Below are 18,626 nucleotides of genomic sequence, written 5' to 3'. Positions count from 1 at the left end.
GTCATACTCCACTAAAGGTCTGTGGTCTCTGATGAAGGCAGCATCTCCCCAGACTAGACTGAATATTGCTCTTGGCACTGCATTTATGATACATCAATATGATTTCCTTACCACTTTCATCATCAGGAGATTTTTTCTAATTCTTCATTTCATTTAATGGGTCTAATCTACATCATCACCCAGGATGAGATTTGAGAGTTTTGCTAAAAAAATTTAAAAATTAAAGAAATAAAAGAGAGGAAAACTGCAAGCTTATCTCACCAATTGACTGAGAAATCTAAAGTGTTAGTCAGTGTAAATAGTAGTGGAAAGACTGAGATGTTGAAATCTCAACTAGAAGCACTTCTTTCTCCCAGACATTAGTATAAGAAACAAACTGCACTATTGGCATCCGAAGCATAGAGAAGTTTACACTGACCAGAGGACACAATACTTGTCTTTCCCTTCTTACTTAGGACTTTTTTATAATTGACAGAAAGAATGAATGCCATGAGCTCTCAAGAAAATATCTGTTACTTTCCAAACACTTGGCTTTTGGAATAAAGAAATGAATGATATAAAATCTCTGACTTCCAGAAGCCATAGGAACTGAGAAGTCTAGATGCTTCTGAGAGGCTCGCAGCTCTTGATGTGGAAGACTCAGGTCAAGGCTATCTCTTCCGCATTCTGATTCAATCTATACCAAGGTCTCACTGAGTTTTCCCAAGGACCACATATTTTTTCCTTTTATTTTAGACGAAGACAGAAGACCAACTTCCTTCTCCCCTTCTCTGATCTTTTCATGTTCTTTGTTCTCCCTCTCAAATGGCTGTTTACTCTGAATTACAGGCCAATTTGTAAACCCTAGAGGTCCTGAAGGAATATCTGAAAGGGAGTTTCAGTTACAACAACACTTAGGACATCACAGAAAAAGCTAGGGATCTCCAGGTTACAACAGAGTTTTCAAGGAGGGCCTAATGATGATGTCACTGACACCAGTCATAGCCTATATGCTGAACAGCTTTTCTTACATGAACCAGATACAAGGGTGACATTTCCTGGTATATCTCCTGTGACACAGTGGAAACCTTTATGAACTCCATCTCTCTAAAGCTGCAAACTGTTCTTTGCTTCGTTATTGGTTACATGCTCTGAATGGTGAAATTTGGTCAGGGACTTGGCATGGATAGAAAAGATTTAGGAACATGGGATGTTAGCGATTCTCCTAGATAATATTTTGTTCCCAGGTTCATTACTATGAAATACAGTTCAATTTCTAGGATTTCTCTGTCCTCCAAAGGCCAGTATTTTCTCTACAGACCCTTAGTTGACTGAATATTGTATTTCATTTTTTATTGTATATTCCTTGATAGGTGATTTTATAAATGTTCCCGAATGTGTACTTAAAAATTCGGATTTCCACTTCCATTTTTTGCAATGATTTCTCAACAAAGGCGCACAGCTACAGACTGAGAATAACAGTGTAAATATGGTGTACCGACAACAAATGATAAACTTTGAAATCCTATTTTATCCAAAATTTCCAGATATCAGTAAAGCAAAGGACCACATGGAGCATAGAATTCTCTTCTTTAGTCGCTTTTGATATCATCTGCAATATCTACATTCCAGTGTCTCATGGTCATATTTAAGGGTTTAGGATGTTTTACCATGATTTTTTCTTAAGACCAAACATAAGATAGAGGAGGATTGGAAGAAAGAAGAATGGCTTCTGGACCAGTGAAACCTCAACTTCAATAGGTTCATAAGAACAGGAGAAAGTCTATTTTGCAATGCCTTTGTGGATTCTACCTTCTTCACCTAGTTGCGCATAATCCATGTTAAAATTCCACCTAACTTCATACTGTAGGAGTCACCAAAAATACATACATATATATATATATATATATATATATATATATATATATATATATATATATTTGCCACCAAGAAACCGGATGTAGATAGATCCTGAGGGACACAGCTAGAGCATGTCAAATACAGAAGTGAATGCTAGTTGCAAAGCAGTGAACTGAAAACTGCCCTCTTGTTGGTAGATTTTGAGAAAGGATTGCAAGAGTTGAAGGTGCTTTCAACACCATAAGAACAACTTTGCCAATGAACCAGAGCTTCCTGGTACTAGTACAATATTCAAAGACTTTACATGGACAGACCAATAGCCCTAAATGAATATGTGGCAGAGAATGGCATTGATGGGCACCAATGGAAGGAGAAGGCCTTGATATAACCTAGGATTATCTTCTAGTTCAAGGGATTGTCAAGGGACAGAAAGTGTGGTTAAAGAAGGGATAGTGAATATGTAGGGATCTTATGTGAAAGAAAATGAGAAAGAAAATATTATTTTACATGTATATATCAAAATATCCAGTTTAAGAAACCACTAAAATTTGCCAAATGTAAATAAAAGAATGATATAAATGATAAGAAAACTGTCACCTAATCATGCCTATTGACTCAGAAATCTAAAGTGTTATTCAGAGTAATATTATTGGAAAGACAGAGATGATGAAGTCTCAACTAGAAGCACTTCTCTCTCCCAAATATCAGAGTCAGATAGAAACTGCACTTTTGGAATCCAAAGCATGGAGGAGTTTACTCTGAGCTGAGGACACAAAACTTGTCTTTCCATTCTTCTGTGGGACCTTTTTCATTTGGACAAAAAGAATGAAGGCCATGAGCTCTCACGGAAAAACTGTGCCATTCCCAACACGTTCCTTTTGGAATAAAGAAATGAATGATATAAACTCTATGCTTTCCAGGAACCATAAGAACAGAGATATCCAGATGCATCTAAGAGGACCCCAGCTCCTGAATCCCACATGTGGAAGGCTAAAATCAATGTTTTCTGTTCAGCAATAGCACTCAACCCTTGCCAAGGAGTCACTGAGCTTTCCCAAGCACACATCTTTCTTCCTTTTATTAGACCAAGACAGAAAGGCATCTTCCTTCTCCCCATTTCTGATCTCTTCATCCTCTTTGTTTTCACTCCCTAATAGCTGTTTACACTGAATTATATGACAATTACTAAACCTTAGAGGTTCTGAAGGAATACCTGAGAGGCAGATGCAATCATGACAAAACTTGTGACATCACAGAAGAAGATAAAGCTCTCCAGCTTGCAAGAGATTTTTCAGGCAGATCCTAATCATGATGTCACTGAGAACTGCCAGTCCCTACTGGCTAAACAGCTTTCCTTACATTGACTAGATTTGAGGGTGCCCTTTCATGGTATGTCTCCTGTGATTCAGTGGAAACCTTTATGTACTCCATCTCTCTAAAGAATATGTTATTCAAGGGCTTGGAATGGATAGAAAAGATCTTGTAACATGGAGTAGAGGAGATTCTTCTGAATAATAATTATTTATTCCCAGGTACTTTTCATGAAATACAGTTCAATTTTGTAGGTTTTCTGTTTTCCAATGCAAGTTTTTCCCAACAGACCTTCAATTGAATGAATACTGTATTTTACTTTCTTATTGTACATTCCTTGATATGGGACTTTATAAATATTGCTGAATGTGTACTCAAAATTTCTGTTTTCAAATTCCATTTTCAGCAATGATTTTGGCAGGGATGACATCTCTGTGGATTCAAGTTGCATGATCTGATTCAAACGTCCTTATTCAAGAGGTAGCAACTAACAGGGAATTTCTAAGACTAAGTTTACTATCATGACATAGTGAACCCTTTTTATTCCAACCATTATGGGATCCGTGATATCTGGAAACAAATCAAAAGACTGGGAATATTAAAAGGGAAGAATCTTGCTGAAACATTCATGGAGTAATGAAATTCATATCTATTAGATTACCACAAAGAGGTTGAGCCTTCTGATTGCTGCCTGCTACCCAACACAATCCATATTATCTTTTATTCATTCCAAAGTAATAATAGATTAATGAATAAGACTCTATATAGAGAGAAAGTTTGAATTTAATTTGAACTTAAGTGCAAAGATATTACTGTTTGTATGGGAGTGTTTTGTTTACTACATATATTATAAAAAGAATTTGTGTAAGAATTTCAATTGGAATTGCTTGGAAAAGTTTCTGTAGCTTGCAGGAATGGTTTACCTTTAATGAGTTTACTGTAGCAGTGAATTCCATTTTTTATATCATTGTTTTTTCTACATCTACTGATGGAAATGACAATAGTTAGATTAATTTTCACACACTTGGAAAAATTTCACTTACAAAAGGAAACGATTATTGAAGAACTTCAGGAATGATCTTTCTCACTACTTATGGACTTTCTTCATGTACGCTGGTATTGGCTTTTGGAAAAAGAAAGGAAAATTCATTTTTGCATGTCTCAAGTTAGCAAAAGTTTTATAGAAAAAAGGCATTCTACTCTAATTAAAGGAGATATTTATCTAATGGAAAATAAGTTTTAAAAGAATTTCAAAGGATAGCATTTGGGTTCTTTTTAAACTGTCGTACAAGAAAAAAATTCAGTTTGGTTATTTTGTTTTTTAATGTACAAATGAGTACTAATATAAGGGTAAAATTTTGTGACATAGAAATACTACATACACAATAGCCATCCCATCAAATTACTCTTGTTAATTCTGATTTTGCATTCCCTTGCAATTCAGAATGAGTATCTTAATTTTTTTTTGCATTCTGCCAATGAGGATTTCTCATTTTCTCAAATAACATGCTCTTACATTTTCATCTCAAAATATTTACAATCAATTTTGCAAAAATATATGTACTACAGAGTTTCTTTATTCATGTACTTAATATCAAAATATATCATATAAACTTTACCTATTGTAATTCCATTCACCATGGCACAACAGATTTATTCTGGTTCTACATGTTTGACAAATACACCTGCACACAAATGGTTGTTGCTATCACAGAGCAGACAAAAATTTGGCAACATAGAATGTTGCAATAAAAATCAATCAATTAGAATTAAAGCAGTAAGTCAGGTAGAAAATTAAAGCTTTATAGCTTGAAAACAGTTCTGACCAACAAAACTTCACACGTGTGAGCTTTGAAATTTAAATACAATATATTGTATGGCAATATGAACCCAGTCTAAAATGATCATCCTTATGTCCTTTTGGAAGATCTAAAATATTTATAGTATTCTTTTGAATGTATAAGGCATTTTATATTTTATAGTGAGTGTTTTCTCAGAGGCACTTGTCTCTTTACATTCTTATTTGATTTATGATTAGATAATGGAGAGCCAGTATTCCATCCCAGACAGTAAGACTTTAGATGCTGTATTCCATCACTATACCACAGCACTTTTAAAAATTTTTTAAATGAATTCAACTCGTAATATTATTCTAATTGTGGAAGTCTTACACAGAAACAGTACTGCTTCATGTAAGGAATTAAAATCGTATGATTTCATTCAATCAATTAATAATTTTATATTTTCACAGTTTAAAAAGCTGTTTGTATGTGACTGAAAATACATGGAAGATACATGTATCCCAACACTGACCCAATACTCTCTATTGCTGTCTTATCCCATAAAAATCTTTCTGATAGTGGTTTAAGCTATGTTGGAAGATATGCCAATTCTTCTTAACCAATAAAACCAATAATACCAACTGTCTATTTTTCTTTCCAATGAGTTTGTGTGTTCATATAAGAAAATGGAACTATTATTTCAATTACTTTCCTTTAAGAACAAGAAATGCTATAGTCTGCTGACCCTTGTCTTTCATACATAATGAAGATTCTTGAATCTTTTAACTTAAGCCATCATCTAGAAGCTCTCATTTCTTTGAGGTTAGCCTCCTGTTCCTTTCTCACTCATGTCCTTCTTTTTTAATTGGATATTTTATGTATTTACATTTCAAATGTTATAGCCTTCCTGGTTCCCCTCTTTCCCATCCACCCTCCCCATGCTTCTGTGAGTTTGCTGCCAATCCTGCCTGTCCACTCACACCTCAACACTCTGGCCTTCCCCTACACTAGGGAAACCAGACTTCATAGGACCAAGGCCTTTCATCCTATTTATGCCGGAAAAATGACATCCTCTTCTACATATGAGGCTGAAGTCATGGATGCTTCCATGTGTACTCTTTGATTGGTATTTAGTCCCTCACTTCCTTCTTCATTCACTGGACAACAGCTTATTATGATTCAATGCTGACAGTGCTGTCCTTGCAGCAGGAAAACAATGGTCAGTGAGCCTGAACCTTAGGAAGCTTAATGTTCACACAAATGCATGAACACATGCAACCAGAGCTTGATTCACACTGAAAAAAAACATGCAAATATTTTCCACATATTGTGCAGTGAACACTTGCTATGGGTTTCAGTGCTGTTTCAAAAGACTATTGCCAATATTACTTGGTGGCCAGCTCCATGAGTGAGTGGGTCATCATTTATTTTAGATTATTTATTTAGTGTTGAATATTGAGAGCCTCAGACAAATTACTTTCAGCAGATCTTTATACACAATCATGGTTCTTTATTTCTTTTTTTTTTGTTTTGTTTTGTTTTGTTTGGTTTGGTTTGGTTTGGTTTGGTATCAAAATATATACAGCAAAAAACTTAGCATTTTACCACTTTTGGTATAGTGCTCAGAATCTCTGGTGTGTGCCTGTCACTCCCTCTCTGACCCAGATCTCTTTGAATTTATGGAGCTGAGATGCCATGCATTTTACACATAGTAACCATCTTCCTTCTCTCTCCTCCCAGACGCCAAACCTCCTGCTTCTTACCACTGTTGATAAAAAACTTTATATTCATTGATATATGCAGCACCAGAAAATATCCGTCATTTTGCTGTTAACTTGGCATCCTCAGGTTCCTTCCATGTAGCGTACATCAAATGCCTGAGTGATATTACACCCCAAGGATAGCCCACAGCTCATAATTCTTCAAGATAAACTTAATTTTTTCCAAATATCAATATTTGCTGACGACGCTTAAAAGCTTAACATCCCTGTAGCCCTCCAGCAACCAGAGGTAAAAGAAAGGATGGGGGGTATTGTGGATTGTGGGTGGTGGCCCTGTTTAGAAAAGTTCATTGGAGCAACTCCCATCTGTGTTTTCTGGAAAGCAAAATTTTTGTTCTCAAGTTGGAATACGTAGCTTGTTCCATTAGCAAACATTTCATGAATACACTATTAGTTCAGTTCTGTAGAGTTGTCATAACAAACAGGAAACAGCAGCAGTGGCACAACCTAGTAGGACAGCCAGGCTTCTGTCAGTAACCTGGACAGAGAGAAGTTCTATGCTGTGCTTCTCTCAGGGAATTGAAGATCAGCAGAGACTCAAGATCCACAAACATTGTTGCTGCTGCTTTCTTTGTTTCTCTAAGTCTGCATAGCCAGATTTCGATTGGAACAATATAAGATGTTGGCAATGTTTGTTACTGCTACAAATATATTACTGTAGCTGAGTAATCCTGTGCATCATTTTCTCCTCAGAGAGATAGAGGGTATTCCAATCATTTACACCTATTGCTGCTAATGTTGAAATGGGTAATTCAATATGTGATGAGAGGAGAAAAATCAAGACAGTGTAGATCCTTTGACCATGTTTCCAATATAAAAAGTTTAAAAACACTTACAATCTATGATCTGTAATGGTACTGCAAACTCTTAAAACCACCTCAAAAGCAGTAACTTATTCTTACCGTTGTATTAAATAAAATACAGTTAGTTAGAAAAAGGTGAATATGTAAGCCTGATGGTGCCTTTGGTCAAAATGATAATTATCAAAACTATGATTTCAAGCAAGTTTATAAAATAATGTTTGTAAGACATGAGGCTCTTCTGTTAATTCTCCTATTATGTGTGGTTAAAGTTACATGCCATCTAGTTGTAGGGATAAGGAATGACTTATTTTTGGAAAAGTGTATGATTGAGTTAGAGTAGCAAAGGACATCATTTCAATCCCCAAGTACATAGAAGTCAGATTGGTAGAACCATCATCATGTTAAACCAGCAGAAATGAGTACTCAGTCAGAGCCATTTAGCAATAACATCATTTTACTCTTATTTGGCTAAACCATATACGTCATGCCTAGGCAAATTCTTTTAAAGCAAGGATTTTGCTTTGTAAAAGCATGTATGTATGTAGGTATAGATGTATGTTTGTATGTATGTATGTATGTATGTATGTATGTGTATATTTGTATATATGTGTATGTGTACATAAGGACATATGTTTATATTTTGTATACTTGTTTATATATGTGTATATGTATATATGTGTATGTGGCCACATGAGTATATATATATACATATATATATGTATATATACATACATATATATATATATTTGTATGTGTATTTGTGTATATATATGTAACATACAAATACACTCTATTTTCTAATATTATGAAAATTTTCTCATATATTCATCAGGACTCAAGAATTTTAAAAGCTGCTTCATTAATTTTGATTCATTTTAAAGTACTGCTCAGAAAATAGATTCAATATGGGTCATTAATTTTTTTGCTATCAATTTTTTATCTTTTTCATAAAAACACAAATATTTACTTTAGTTATGTGACTGTATATATGTTTTAGCATGAGACATAACTAATTAGCTTTTCCAGCATGTGATATATTTTCAGGATACTATTAGACCTATGTGAGGTAGAAACTATATCAAATGACTTCAATATGTGATAGATCAGAGTGATAGATAGAAAGATATATAGATATATAGATACATACATACATACATTCATACATGCATAGTTACATTGATGAAAGATCACAGGTGATAAGTAGACAAATATCACAAACTCAGAATCATCAATTATGAAATAATTAGTATTGAAAGATTAAAATATCTTCTAATATGGAGCAAAATTTTAAATGTGAATTTTGTTCATATTTTAATACCTAAGGGAGATATATCAGACATAATCTTTAAAATAAAATGACTATTTGACACTTCCACCCAGGTAGATAAAAACATGAAATACTTAACCTCATTTACATCAATCTGTCAAATTATTCCATCCTATTGTCTTTGTTCCTTAAATGCATAACATCATACTTTTTATCCATGTTCAAATCAACCGTCAATTTACACCCTGCTCTGAATTCTACCTCAAATCCTATCACTATATAAGTCTCTAATAGATCCTCATATGCTATCATGAAAATTATTCATGATGAATCACTTTTAATCTTTACTAACATTGCTCTCGTAGAGGTAACTATTATTTCTCTGTCACAAATGTGATCACTATCCCCTTCTCTGTTTTCAGTACTATTTTCAACATCAATCTTTTTTTAAATGCTCGTTATATGAGATAATAAAATGATCTTTTTATTTTTTTGGTAGCTGGGGACCGAACCCAGGGCCTTGAGCTTGCTAGGCAAGCAATCTCCCATTGAGCTAAATCCCCAAAACCAAAATGATCTATTTTTCCCCTAGTAAATTATGTACCAACAGTTTGTTCCAATGAAATTTTAGACAAGAAAAACAAAGTTGTTACAAAGTGCTGGTTCTTCTCAGACCTAAAACTGAAAGTTGTCTATGTGACAGGAAGCATAGGAGGAACACTTGTGGAAAAGAAGAAGAGTTTGTAGAAGACCTCATGCAGGGAAGTGCTTCATGCAATTGTAAAAAAAAAGTGTAAAAGACCTGAACATTCATATTGAGTGAAAGTTGTTGAAGAATATTTACACGTTACTCTGAGTGGATTACATAAGCAGGTTTATTTATAAATCCATGGTAAATACTAGAAAAAATGGCATCAAAGTGTAATAGAGCAGAAAAGAAAATAAAGTTGAAATTTGGTACATGTTACAATATAGATGTTGATAACTTGAACATGCTGAAGGTTATTGGATGATTTAATGTGATGAATGGCTCAGATAAACTAACAATATGCATGACTCTTTAATGAAATAACTCTATACTGAGAACAAAACAATAATCTGTGACAAAAATCTGTTCAGTTATGGTTATATTCTTTAATATTTCTTTTTTAAAACATTCATTTATTTAAATAAATTCAATAAGGAACCAAAGATAACCCTTTTCATCTTTGGTATATCCAATCTCTAAACAGACAGGAGTATAGTGGATGAAACTTCTTCCAGCATGTGCCTAATCCAGGTAATATTAATTTAAAATAATAAACATAGCACAGTATCATATTTGTGGGCATTTGTTACTAAGAACTAATAACCTCCTCAGAAAGACCTCCAATAAAACCAATCTAAAGTAACTTTCCCTTTAAATACTAAAAATCTTAAAGATGAAGCTTGCTTATCATTTTCATACATATACACAATTTGTAATAATTTCATTTTTACATATGACTTTCAGTCACTCTACTTTTCTGATTTTGATATATGCCAAGCTTCACAAAGAGGAGATTGTATGCTTCTCAGCAGTCCTCATATTTCTCCCATTTTCCATTGCATCTATGCCATATTACAATATATGAAATTAATATTATAAGTAAATGATAATGGGATGCAAATGTAGATTTTGATATTTCACAAAGTATAAAAAATAAAAAGATTCAATAAATTACTAGGTACAGAATTTGCTTTTATATGAAAACAGTAGGTTAATAATACCTTATAATATCCACCCTAATTCATATTGAGTCAGTGTTGAAATATATTTGACAAATTTTTGAAAAGATTAAGTAACTTTTCTGTATCTTTGTAAAAACAGATGGACATATTCAACATAGAAGTGTCAGGCTCAGATATTTTGTACAAATAATTTTTAAAAACAGTCCTAAAAATATTCTAAAAGTTAGATCTAGAACACAAGTATAATTCTCAGGCTCCAGATAACCAGCACACACAGTGCTGAGCACTTGTCTTCTATGTGCATATACAATTTTAATTTCCATAGGATATAAATTTTATAAAATCTCAAAGCTACATTTATTTAACAGTAAAATGTTAGAAGTGGAAGATTACTTTTTTCCATTTTTATTAAATTGTGTAATTATGTGCATTTTAATTCTTTTTATATTTCCTGTCCATCACCCCTAAACTCTTCCCCTCACCTTTTATAGTGGTTGTCCCCTCCACATTGATATCACCTTCCTTACTGTCCCAGACAACCAAATATCCAAACTTTTAAAATTGGTTAGAGAGCTAAACCAAGAATTCTCAACTGAGGTATATCAATAGCTGCGAAAAACATCAAGAAATGTTCAACATCCACAGTTATCAGAAAAAGGCAAATCAAAATGAACCAGAGATTCTACATTACACCAATAACAATGATTAAGATATAAAACTGTTGCAGTAGCAGACTAAGCTAGGATGTAGACAATGTGGTACACTCGTCTATTGCTGGTGAGATTAGTACCTGTACAGCCACTTAGGATATCAATGTGGAGGTTCAGAGAAAATTGCAAATGGCTTAACCTGGAGAACCAGCTTTACCACTCACTTCAACACATATACACAAACATGATCCACATACAACAAGGACATGTGGTTGATCAGGTTCACAGTAGCCTTACTTACAATAGTCAAATGCTGGAAACAAGTGTGATATAGCTCAATTCCACTGAGGAATAAATAGAGAAAGTGTGTTATATTTAAACAAAGGAACACTACTCAGGTATTAAAAATGAGGACACCTAGAATTTTTAGGCAAAGGAATGGAGCTGGAAATTAGTGAAGTTAGAGATAAAAAAGGAAATAACACAGGATGAACTTAGTGACAAGTGGATGTTAGCCCCAAAGCTCAGAATTCCCACTATACAGACCATTTACCACAAGAAGGGTAACACGTTAGAAGGCCAAATTGCTGATGCTTGCAACCAACTTAGAAGGGAGAAGAAAATAATCATGGAAGGCAGAGGGATGGAAGGACTTATTTAGAGGTAGAGAATGATGGACAAAGTGGGGGGATTTGCAACAATGAAAAGAGACAAGAGAGGATTCCAGCGGAAAAGTGGAATAAATGACAATAAGCATCAGTGTTGGGTGGTGAACTTGGGTATCCCCAGGAATGTCCCAGGTGCCAGGGATGCAAGAGGATCCCATAAACCTAATGGGATGATGGTAGTTGAAATACCAAGCAGGAAAGAGATAGAACCACTAGAGACTGCCACCTGTAGCTAGGAATGCCCCCCCAGTGAAGGAATGGTGCTGCCCACACAGTTCAAAATCTTTATTCTATATATATCCAATGCCTACAAATATGCAAATACAAAAACAGAGCAAAGACTGAAGGGACGACCCTTAGGAGACCACCCCATTATAAGAATCATTTCATCCACAGACTCTAAATCCTGGCCCTATTCCTGATTTCAAGATGTGCTTGCATATAAGACCCTAATATGTCTGTCCTCTGAGGGGCTCCGCCATCATCTGACCATGACAGATGTAGATACAGCTAACCATTGGACAGAACCTGACAGCCAGAAAAGAAGAGTTAGGGGAATGCCTGAAGGATCTGAAGGAGATTGGAGTCTAATATGTAGAACAACAGACTCATTAAGTTTACATTTCAGAGACTCAGGAAATTTACTACCAACTAGAAAATACTTGGTTCAGGCAATGGCTTCTGCTACATAGACCGTAGAACATATTGAGAAGACAACTGCCTCATCTGCCATATCTGGGAAGGTAGTCAATTGGTCCTGTGGAGACGTCATATCCCAGAGAAGGGGGATGTTGGAGGGTTAAAGTGGAAGTGGGCAAGGAGATGGGGGAGTACCATATTAGAAACGAAGAGATTCAAAATGGGTTTGGGAATTCAAGAAAAATACCAGTTTGGGCAATGACATTCAAAATATAAACAAATGAATATACTGTTTATAATATAAGATATTATTTTTAAAATAGACATAATCACATCTGTCCCCTTAAGGACTATTTATTCATTATCTGTACTGTTTCAGGTGTACTTAATGTTGCAATCCATAATTTTCATAAAATACTTAGTTTTGAAATTTTACGTAGATATACCCAATCAACGTTTTATCTCCTGTCCTTATAGCTATAAATCCTTAGTTTCCTCGATTTATAATTAAAAAAATATTTTGTATTTCTATCACATTAGGTTTCCATTCAATGCCTCAAATGCCTATCAATTTTTGCTGTACTTCCCTATATTCCCTCCATTGTTGCCCTCTTCCCTTTTTCTTCACATTTGACATTCCTGTTCCTGACTGTGTCCCTGAGAAATCCTTAAGAACATTTGTACTTCCCAAAATGCAGAAGGGGCACTAAGCTGATCATAAAGATACACCGTTTTGAGAATTAACATTCAGATTAAAGTGAATTTGAATCCCATTTTTCTTTTTTTATCTGGATTACCTCATTATGATGACTTTCTCAAGATACATTCCTTGTCCTGAAAATTACATGCTTTCTTTTTTCCAATCTGTAAAAGCACCACATTTTCTTTATGCCTTCATTTGTTAAGGAACAACTAGAATATTTCCAAATTATCAAGGGTCTATATACTAGGATGAATCAACATTTGGACATATACCCTCGAGTTATATCATTAGGCATATTGATTTCCATATTACAGAAGAAACATCATATTGATTTTAAAAGGTGTTATAGAAGTTTGCCTTCCCACCAGGAGAATAGGAATATTCCCCTTTTCTCCATAACACAGTAAAGGTAAGTTGGCTCATGTGTTATTAAACTAAGTATTCTGAAAGGGATGAAAAATCTCAGAATAATTTCGTTTTGCATTTCCATAATGTAAAAGGATGATACATATTTGCCATAAGATTCTTATTGATTTGAGTTTCTTCAATTGTGAATATTTTTTAGATATGTAGCCCAATTTAATTATTTTTTCTTGATATATAGTTCTTTAGTTTTTTATTTTGATTAATAGAAGCTCATTGCTGAATGTGTACATGCAAATAATGCTTAGTATTTTTGAAAATAGCCACTTTAAATTAAATTTACTAAGGTCAAATCATATAATGTGGTCCCAATAAACTCACAGAATTGGCAGATCTGTTGTAGCTAACAAAATTCATTAAGGTCACTTCATAAAATCTCCGTATGTAATAAAACATTCTGTATGTACATAAAATTGTAGAATAGACGTTAATTGTTTAATTTTTTGAGAATTTCCACCAAAGTATTTTGATGACACTTTTCCCATTAATTTTACCCACAACACTCTATTTCTTTGAATCCTACTTTTCTGTAACTTCTACATTAAAATACTATTTAATAACCCCATGATAAACCCTTACAACTAATGATCAAACCTCCATCAGAAGACACTAACTGTCCATAGTCTGTCAGTTAGGAGTAACAGCTTTCAGGCCTTTTCACTGCATTCTTGACTGTTGACTGGCTTGATGCTGTGCAGGAAACCACAGCTTCTATGTGTCATGAGGACAGCACTCCTCATATCCTGAAGACACGATTTCCCTCTGATGTAACCCACAATTTTGCACCTACAGTCTCTTTGCCCTTTTTTCAGGATGGCTTTTAAGCCTTTTGGAAGGGGTATAATATGTATATCCAACTCATCATGGCTCAAATCAATAAAATGAACACAACAATATAATGAATGAAAGAAGAGTTCATTCTTGGAAAGTATTAACAAGATTCTCATAACCTCTGGCCAAATTAAGTAAAGAAAGAGTGGGATTAACAAAATAAAAGAGAAGAGAGGAGACGTGGAGAAAACACTTTTTATATTTACAGTCAGAAATCTATAATATTTTATAAAACATTAATGATTTACTATATGTATTTGTTATACCAATATTAAATCAGCTCAATGTGCATAATTTAAACAGCACTATACTAAACAATGACACAAAGTCAGGTATTTAATATCTCCCACCGAAAATATCATAGGACCACATGTATTCAGTTTAAAAATTTGATTAGACATTTAAAGAGCATTGACAGTTTCTTAGACTATTCCATAAAGTGGACAAAAGCATTGAATACATTAAAATTCTATTTTAAATCTGGTATTATCCAACAATTGACAGAGAAAAAAGGAAAAAGAGTGAGACAGGAGGATAATGAAGAAAACAGAAAGGTACAGAGAGAGGGAGAAAGAATTACAGACTACTGACAGAAAGAGAGGAAGAGTGAGTATTACAGACTAATTTCCACTGATACATACATATTCTCAATAGAATCCTTGTGAACAGATTTAAGACGAAGTTAAAATTATTCTTCAACCAGGTAAGCGTTCTTAAATGTGAGACATACAAGTTGATTTATTATACACACACACACACACACACACACACACACACACACACACACACACACACACACATATATATATATATATATATATATATATATATATATATATATATATATATATACACAAATGTATGGTAGTATATAGAATGATAAAAGGCACAAAGACACCATTATTTTATTAGGTGCAAAAAAATTTAAAAAACTACTGGTAAAAAATAATATATTCATTCAAGGCAGAAGTCCTGGAGAAGTTATAGCTATAGATGATATAGTTCAACATAATAAAGGAAAAGTAGAGCAAGCCCACCACTATCGTTGTGATAAAGAGAGAAAAGTTCAAAGCAGTTCCACTGCAATCAGGAACAAGAAAAGTATATACTCTGGTTTCATACCTATGTAATACAGTATTTTTTAATTTTAGCTAAAGCTCTATGACAACTGAAGAAGATCCAGGTAATACAATAAAATTAAGAAGTTAAATTGTTCTCATATGCAGATATCATGGTACCATTTTAAAAACTCTAAGATTGTATCTGTCTCTTAAGAGTGCAAAATACATTCATAAAAGCAGAATACAATAGTAACACACAAAATTCCTTAGCCTTCATTTACACCAATCCAAATCATACTTTTAGAAAATCTATTGAAAAATACCCTCACAATAATCTGATAATATATAATAAAATATTGTGGATAAAAATATTTAAAATGCCAAGACCACTGTGAATTAGCTAGAAGTGATCATAAATAGAGACAATTTTTCTCTGAAAAAATAAGTTTCTTAAAGCTGAAAATACATTCATGAGGTAGTGGAATGCAAAATTAACACAAAAAAACTCATTATCTCTTCTGTATTACAATTTCAAACTATGGGAGAGAAATCAGGGAAATATTGCACTCAAAATAGTCTTAAAATATATAACAAAAATCATGGATTGGCATAGTTATAAAGCATACTATTAGTAAGAAGACATAAGAAGTACACATGATCCATCCTGAATACATATAAGAGTGATACAGCCAATATTCTGAAAGACTGTAAAGACTTCAATAAATCAAAGCTTTTATAGTTTAAAGGATAAGTAGATAATATAAATAGGTCAGTTTTTGATGAATTAATAAATTAATACAATAAATTGTGAATAGAACATTTTACTACAATAAATCACCTACTTTTATGAAACTCAAGAATCTGACTATAAATATTCTACTATAGGACAAAAGACAACTTTTAAAGTGCAAAGTGTTAACATGTTTAGAGGGATATTTATAAAGAGAGAAAAGGAGAGAGGCAAAAATTTCATGAGATTAAAACAATTAAGAGTAACAGAAGCAGTCTAATGGGTTTGGCAGAATTAATATTTCAACAGATTGGTGTGCCCAAGAACTCTGGGCTTTACACAAGCACAGATTTCTCCATTTTGGATTAAGCTGTTGCTAGGATGGTTTCTTAGGTTTTCCAACTTGAAGAATTGTCAAAGCTCTTACTGTCCCTACACAATTATGTCCAGTAATGACCTAGTTCAATCCTACAATCATGAGAACTGAGCAATTACAAGTACTCATGAAATCAAAGTTGAGTCACTAGATATCTGAGAAATGCTGTTTGAAGAGTGGGATTCAGTTGTTACTGTTTTCAAGTCATAGCTCTTAAAGTTTAAAATGTAAGCATTGCTCATGCACAGAACGCTTTCTCAAGAGAGAAGAGGAATTCTGATTTCTTTTATTGACATTGGTTTTAACTAATTTGTGGAGTATACGCCTCATCTCTTGGATCAATCCAGCATCCCCCAAAAACAAAGAGCAAGTCAATTATTTGTAGGATTTGTGTATGTGACATAAGAGAAATAAGAGTGGAAAAACTGAGACGATGAAGTCTTAACCAGAAGGAGTTCACTTTTCCAGATATCAATGTCAGAAACAACCTGAACTGTAGTAATCCAAGGCATGGAGGAGTTTACTCTGAGCTGAGGACACAATTCTTGTGTTCAATACGTTCACAATACTTTGTCATCCTCACCACGTTTTTCTTCTGGGCAAAAAGAATAAAACCCATGTGCTCTCAGGAAAACAATGATGCCCTTCCCAAGACTTGCCTTTTGGGAGAAAAAAAAGTAATGATATAAACTCTCTGACTTTTTAGAAGCATGAGAACAGGTAAGTCCAGATGATTCTGAGAGGCTCCCAGCTCCTGATTCACATATGTGGAAGGCTCAGATCAAGACTCTCTCCTTGAAGAACCCACTCTACCCCTACGCAGATCTCACTGAGCTTTCCAACTGACCACAAGTTTCTTCTTCTTTTATACCAATACAGAAGGCCAGTTTCCTTCTCCCCATCTCTGATCTCTTCATAATATTTGTTCTCCCTCCCAAATGGCACTTTACTCTGAACTAGAGGCCAATTAATAAACCCTAGGTGTACTGAAGGAATATCTGAGAGGCAGTTGCTGTCATGACAACACGTGTGACATCACAGAAGAAGCTAAACCTCTCCAGGGTGCAAGAGATATTTCATGGAGGGCCTAATGATGATGTCACTGAGAAGTGCCACAGCCTACCTGCTGAACAGCTTTACTTACATTGACCAGAGTTGAGGGTGCCCTTTCCAGGAGTGGAACTCCTCAAACTCAACTTCAATAGGTTATAAGAACAGGAGGGAGTATATTTGACATTGTCATTTGTGGATCCTATATTCTTGACCTAGTTACACAGAATCCAAGTAAATATTCCATCAAAATTCATAGTGGTAGGAACCACCAAAAGTATATATATATATATATATATATATATATATATATATATATATATATCATGTTTGTAGCAATGATTACAAGAGCTGAATGGACTTTAAACCCCATAAGAACAACAATTCAACTAAGCAGAGCTTTCTGGTACTAAACCAATATTCAAAGACTGTGTATGGACAGACCTATGGCTCCAGCTGCATAGGTAGCAGAGGATGGCTTTGTTGGGTCACAATGGAAGGAGAAGCCCTTTCTCCTCCCTAGTTTGCCTCCAAGTTCAAGGGAATGTCAAGGTGCAGTAAGGGGGTTATAGAAGGTTAGTGGGACTGTTTAGGGATCTCATGGATATGAATCTGGGAAATAATATTTGAAATGTAAATATAAAAATATCCAATTAGAAAAAGCAATAAAAATTGATAAAAAATAAAAAAATGAGAGAAAAAGGAAAAGTTAACTGCCAGCTAATCACACCTATTGACTCAGAAATCTAAAGGGTAACTGACAGGGAATGGTAGTCAGAATAATACTAGTGGAAAGACTGAGATAATGAAGACTCAACTAGAAACACTTCTCTCTCCCAGATATCAGTGTCATACCCAAACTGCACTATAGGGATCCAAAGCAAGGAGGAGTTTACTCTGAGTTGAGGAAAGAATACTTTTCTTTCCCTTCTTCCTTAGGATCATTCTCTTCTGGGAAAAATTACAAAAGCCATGAGCTCTCAGGAAACAACTGGGTCCTTTC

The 18,626-nt window shown here is 34.2% G+C and overlaps 1 long non-coding RNA gene across 1 annotated transcript in view; it reads right to left on the bottom strand.

Annotated features, from left to right (window-relative positions):
* Positions 1 to 18,626, bottom strand: part of LOC120099659 (uncharacterized) — a 99,610-nt gene that overhangs the window by 36,236 nt on the left and 44,748 nt on the right. Inside the window, exon 5 of the long non-coding RNA XR_010062084.1 lies at positions 4,194 to 4,273. This is a non-coding gene — a long non-coding RNA (uncharacterized LOC120099659). The remainder of the gene's footprint in view (positions 1 to 4,193; positions 4,274 to 18,626) is intronic.

Source organism: Rattus norvegicus (assembly GCF_036323735.1).
Source record: "Rattus norvegicus strain BN/NHsdMcwi chromosome Y unlocalized genomic scaffold, GRCr8 chrY_unlocalized_15, whole genome shotgun sequence".
In the NCBI taxonomy this organism is placed as follows: domain Eukaryota; kingdom Metazoa; phylum Chordata; class Mammalia; order Rodentia; family Muridae; genus Rattus; species Rattus norvegicus.
This window is presented reverse-complemented; position numbering and strand designations above follow the sequence as displayed.